The 6,313-nt window shown below is 50.5% G+C and overlaps 1 pseudogene across 1 annotated transcript; it reads right to left on the reverse strand.

Moving 5' to 3' along the window:
* Positions 1 to 4,607: 4,607 nt before the first annotated feature.
* LOC148182336 (uncharacterized) lies at positions 4,608 to 6,009 on the reverse strand (annotated as a pseudogene). The gene is made up of 2 exons (XR_015774788.1): positions 5,887 to 6,009; positions 4,608 to 5,668 (listed from the first exon to the last, which is right to left on the reverse strand). The product of XR_015774788.1 is annotated as an uncharacterized LOC148182336 (transcript).
* Positions 6,010 to 6,313: the final 304 nt, after the last annotated feature.

Raw genomic sequence — 6,313 nt, forward strand, 5'->3', positions numbered from 1 at the left:
GGCACCCAAACCAAAGTAAAGCACCTTACCTTTCTCTCCTGGGGACGTTGTGAGCAGTGGAGATGGTTGTGGCCGGATGGGCTCCCCCAGAATCCCTTGGTGCCGGTTGGAGAGTGATCGGGTCGTGAGCGAGATCAGCAGCACTCACAACGTTCCATCTGGGGTGCCAAAATGTTAGCGTTCAGGAACACACATAGTCACGGAATGATTATATGAAGGTGCTTTATTGAAGAGCTCTGGGTGTCAGGGGTACACATACCCAAATCTGACCCATCTTGGTTTTGAGCTGAACATGTTTTATACTCTATCGTTATATAACTTACGTATTAATTATTGAACTTCCATTGTTCTATTGCATGCATTGTTTTTACCCAGGCATGGATTTCTCATGATCCCCCCAGCCCCCAAACATTGTTCCTTATGTTCTTTAAACAATAATTATATCTAATCACATCTAACAATTCTATCATGATCATCTACTGATTACACAGGTGCAGTTTGACCTGATCTTTAGCGAGCACAAGGTCTAACATTTCCCAGGGCCTACTTTTCCCAGGGCTTTCCAAACCTAACTTTCTTTCTAAGTCCCCAAATTTTCTAAGATTTCAAAACCTTTTACTATCAAAACCATTCCCGTTTGTCCTGTTGCAACAGAGCCTGTGAGGAACTTGACTCTGGAAAGTAACAGTTCATTTCTTTCTTTTTTATCCCTTGGGCAGCACCCATTTTTGTCATCAGCCAAGCCTCTCTCCAGCCTGACCCCTCTGATCACTGCAGCAAAGCAACTGAGGGAGCAGTGGAGGAGATGAAACACTTCAGGACAGCCTTTTGTTACAGTAGTTAGGAGAAGTAGTTAGTAATGTTAGTTAGCACTGTGAGTTAGTTAGGGTAGTTAGGACAGCCTGTTTGTTCTGGCAGTTATTTGAATAAAATCTCTGTTAAACCTCCAGTCCCTTGAGGTGTCCTGTCCTTCTCCCGCTGTGACTCAGCTGCCCGGAGCACTGCGAGGGGAGAGCGGGCCCAGCCTCGCCCAGAGCTGAGCCCCAGCAGAGCCTGGCAGAGCCCAGAGCAGCCTCGGCATCTGCAGAGTCAGCCTGGAAGGAGGCGCTTGGAGCCTTCTGGGCTGCAGCCGGCTCTTGCTTACAAACTGTGTGCGCTGGAAAATGCCTCTGGTTCTGCGGGAGGGCAGAAGGGGCCCGGGGAAGGCCCAAGTGCTCCATGCAAGGGAAAAACCTGCCCTGTGTTTGTGATAAATAACTATGTTGGTGTTGCCCTTCGCTATTATGTGCTGGCTTTTGCCAATTATTATAATCACAACGATTTTGATATAGCACAGTTTGTAATCACTTTTACCTGCTTTTGATATAGTAGTGTTATAAATGACTTTCAAATTTCCAAACAATCAAATTTAATTAATTGATAATATAGTTTAATAAATTGGATATAAAATAATAAAAGAATACAATCTATTTAAAGAATACAGTTTAGTAAAAAAGAGATACAATTTAGTAGATATATTCAGATACATATTTTTATATATATATATATGTGAATATAATTGGCCTGTGGTTACAAATGGTTAAGGCATAAGCAAAACTGACTGGGGTGTAGGGGGGGTCTTCTCACCTCACCTCACGTACGAAACAAAGCACTTCAAGCTAAACTTATATACTGTATGCTTATACTATATTCATTAATGTTTCCCATAAGTTTCCTCCTTTTTCTGATTTTACTGACCATTTATTTTCTAAATTACATCCTGTACCTTAATTTTGACATGTAACATCTGCTTTGTAACACTAATTCTTGATCGTTTCTAATAATAACTTTAATAACGGTTGCAATTTAGTTAGCACAAATCAATTCCATTTATTACACTGGGAATGGGGAACCCTGCACTTCCATTTCTTCGTGAACCCCCCTTCCTGGGCACAAAGACCCTCCATGAATGTTCATTTTGGGGCACTGGGAACCCTGGTACCCCCTTCTCCAACCCCAAAAACCCCTGCACCCCCTTATCTGGAACCTGGAATCCCATGAACCCCCATTCTCAGGAATGGAAACCTCCCAGAACCCCCATTTCTGGGCACCAGGACCCCCCTGAACCTCCATTTTCAGGCACCGGGACCCCTTGAACCCCAGAACATGGGAAGGGACCCCCCTGAACTCCCATTCCGCTGCACCAGGACCCCCGTGCACCCCTGTATCCAGGACTGGAACCCTCCCAAACCCTCCATCCTCACACCCTGGGACCCCCCTGCAGCCGAGCCAGGCTGTTACCCCCCTGCTTTGTTGGTTTAACCCAAAGTTATCTCCTCCCCTGCCCTGCCCATCATTGTATCCCAACCCCTTTTTCCAGCACCTTCCCTATCAATCTTGTCCACCCTGCCCCTTGTTCCCAAATGTTCCCTGTCAATCCTGCCTTATGCCAACCCCGGCTTGGACGTCCCCTTTGGAAATCCCCTAATCCACAGCACCCCATTGGTCCATGTGTCCTATTCCCCTCCCCAGTGATATCCCTCACTGGTTGAAGTTTTGTATCCACCCCTGAACCCTCCCCATATAGAAATTGCTGTACACTTGTATTCTGTGTCTTTTGTCCCTGGACCCTTGGGAGATTAAAGCTTTCACTGCAATCCAATACAAAAACCCAAAAAAACACCACCTTACCCCCATTCTTGCCTCCACACTGTGTCTGACAGCTGTTAAGTGCTGTAGAGCATTGCTCTAAGCCACACCTCGGGTCATCATGCTCCTGAGGTGTGTTCCAATCCCAGTGTGGAGCTGAGGAAGAGCTGACCGGCCTTGGCACCATTTCACACCCAGCTGATCCCAGTGTGTCCCCAATCTCTCCCAGCGCCCATCCCTGTGTGTCCATCTCGCTGCTGCCCTTGAGCTGGAGCCAGCAGCTCCTGGTGCTGCTGGAAACCGCCCCCGGCAATGCGGGCTCAGCTCCAGCTGCCAGGTGGAGCACGTCAGCCTGGAGCACCCCCTGAGCCGGCACTGGGGCACGGCCTGGCCCCCACAGCGCCGGGGGCAGCGGGGGAGGCACTGGGGGGGCCCAGAGGGGGCTTGGGGTGTGCTGGGAGGAACTGGGAGGGAGATTGAGATAGACTGGTTTAAACTGGGGAAGGGATTGAGGTGCTTAGGATGGCTGGGAAGGGGTTTGAAGGATGTTGGGGAGGGTGGGATGGGGTTCTGGGGGTCCTGGTGGACACTGGGAGGGAGTTTGGGGGTGCTGGGTGTCACTGGGAGGGATTTGAGTGAGCCTGGAGGAGCTGGAAGGAGATTGGGCATTGGAAAGCAGGGATTGGGATGAGGTTGGTTGTGCTGGGAAGAGACTGGGAGGAGTCTTGATGAGTCCTGCTGGTGCTGGGAAGGGACTGGGAGAGGGTTTGGGGGTCCTGGAGCAGTGGGGAGAAGTTGGGAGGGGGCTGTGGGATCCTGAGAGGAACAGGAGGGGCTCTGGTGGGTCCTGGGGAGGCTGGGAAGAGACTGGCAGTGATTTACCAAAATAGCAATATTGATCCAGTATCAATATCAATCTGTTAATGGACAAAAAACCTCTCCAACAGTTTAAAGTTACAAAGTGGATGTTTAATCACAGCACTGGGCGAGTGCGGGAGTCATCCCCTTAATACGCACTGCAAGTTGACAAAAGATTCCAGTGTCTATTTATTTACAAAAGTCTTGAATATCCAAAATACTAATACATATTAATACTAATACATATGCATAATGCTAACATTTCCCATTTCGCACTTTGGATTAAAATTCACGGTAATGAGTTTAAAAAGTCACTATGCCTGCGTGGTTGGCTCCCTAATTTGAGGAAGAGGTCGTTTTGGCAAGGAGGAGTCATCAAGAGATGAAGGAAAACTGCTCTTCCTCACTCTCACCTTTCTACCTTTACAATGGTTGACATTACAAATGACATTTGGTACAACTCCAATTTCCTCCCTCGTGACTTTGAAATGGGTTTCCAAATGTAAGGTCTGTGATCTTCCTGAACCCCTTTATCAGTTTCTCTTTTCTCATTATAAGCACATTCAAACAAACATACAACGACAAATAATTTTTTACCTCAGTCCGAGATTCATTATCTCAAATCCTTCTTCTGCCTTCATCATTAACTCTAACTAGTTCCAGCTAGGCCTATCTCTAACTAAGATTTCCAGTTTTTATAAAATACTTAATTTTTTAAAATTAGTGACTCCAAAGAAGGTTTCAGAGGGTCCTGGATGGGCTGGGAGAGACTGGGAGGTGCCTTGGAGGGGCTTGGGGTGTCTGTGAGAGGTTTTGGGGGTCCTGACCGCTGCAGACCCCCAGGGATGCTGTCAAATGCTGCCCACAGCAAGATGCTGACGGGGATTGGAGTCTCCGTATTGGGCTTCACCTTCCTGGCGCTGGAGCTCAGCTTCTTCCTGCGCAGGAGGTGAGGGGGGGTGCAGGGGGTCGTGTCATCCGCCCCCACAGAGCGTGTGTGCTCCCGTCAGGCCCCCAATCCTGATGTCACCCCCTTTTCTCTGCCCACACAGCTCCTGAGGCAAAAGGTTCTTGAGGATATAAAGTCAAAAATTCCTATTGTCATTCTGTATCCTGTTGGATTTTCATTCCCCTGCTTTCATCCAGGTGTCCACAGGGAGCCAGGAAGATGTGGAGCCTCCCAGCCAGGTGTCTTCCCAACACGGATCACCAGGACCACGGATCACCAGGGCTCTGCCCAACGGGGGTCACTGGGGATCATCCAACGCCGATCCTCCCATGGGGGATGGAGCTGGAGCAGCGCACGAAGCTCTTCCCGCACTCGGGGCACTCGCAGGGCTTCCCTTACTGGTGCCTCCGTTGGTGTTGGGTCAAGTGAGAGCTCCTGGAGAAGCTCTTCCCACACTGGGGACACTCGTAGGGCCTCTCCCCAGTGTGGATGCGCCGGTGCCTGACAAGGGTGGAATTTTGCTGGAAGCTCTTCCCGCAGTCGGGGCAGCGGAAGGGCCTCTCGTCTGTGTGAATCCGCTCATGTCTGATGAGAGTGGAGCTGCGCTGAAACCTCTTCCCACACTCGGGACACTCATAGGGCCTCTCCCCAGTGTGGATGAGCTGGTGTTTTCTCAGGTCAGATCTCCTCCCAAAGCTCTTCCCACATTCCAAGCAGGTGTAGGGCCGTTCCCCTGTGTGGATCACCTGGTGACGGATGAGATGGTCCTTCTGGCTGAAGCTCTTCCCACACTTCCCACACTCATAGGGCTTTTCCCCAGTGTGGATCCTCTGGTGTTTCCGCAGGCTGGAGCTCTGGCTGAAACTCTTCCCACATTCCCCACACTCGTAGGGCTTTTCCCCAGTGTGGATAACATGGTGCCGGTGCAGGTTGGACCTGTAGCTTAAGCCCTTCCCACATTTCAAGCACTTGTGGGGCTTCTCCCACAGCTCTGAGCTCCGGCTGGATGTTCGGCCACCTTCCTGGCACTGGGGGGATCTTTCCTCCTTGCAGCTCCCTGGGCTGGGTTTGCAGCCTCTCCTGGTGTGGCATCTCCAAAGCTTTTTCTCCTCCATCTGGCCACAGCTTGGGAAAATAAAATCCTGGTTTGGGGGAAAAAACAAGAGGAGAGCGCCTTGGATGGGGCCTCCTTCTTCCAAAGTTCATCTCAGGAAGTCAATGGGCAGCTTGTGTCTGCAACAAACCAAAACACCAAGATTCAGCTCAAACATCCTCTGAACATCAACAGACAGATCAAAAACTAATCAAACATCAAGACTCAGCCAAACCCTCCTCCAGAATAGAAAGATTTAGCCCCTGCAAAAAAACAAAGCACCAACATTTAGCCCAATAAAGCTCAGAAAAATAAAGATTCAGCCCCATGAAAATCGTGGATCCCCCTCCCCAGTCACCTGCAGGGCAACACTCCTGGGACTGGACATACAGGGAGGATGGAACCTTGTGTTGCTTCCTCTTCCTGCTCTTCCTCCTCCTCCTGTGTCCCAACTCTTCCTCACACTCCTCCTCCTTCTTCTGTAAAAGCCCAGATAGATATTTTGACCGTTTTGTTCTTCAACCCTGCTTCTCCTTCCCTTCTCCTCCTGCCCCCAGGCCCAGCACCCACTGCCGCCTCCCTCTTCCCCCCCAGTCCCACAGCATCCCACCGCAGGGGCACGGATGGAGCTGGGCCAGCTCGGCCTGGGGCAGCACTGGGCTCTCGGCCGCTTCCGCCCGCACTCGCTCCCCACTGCAGCCGCTCCCGCCACCACAGCGCGGGGGGGCCCGGCCTTGGTGCTCCCCCCTCCCACCTCCCCAAATTCCCCTCAAGGGGGGTGCCAA

Source organism: Pseudopodoces humilis, chromosome 33 (genome assembly GCF_049639895.1).
Source record: "Pseudopodoces humilis isolate 2021_Gansu_Grassland_sample_001 chromosome 33, ASM4963989v1, whole genome shotgun sequence".
Taxonomy (NCBI): Eukaryota; Metazoa; Chordata; class Aves; order Passeriformes; family Paridae; genus Pseudopodoces; species Pseudopodoces humilis.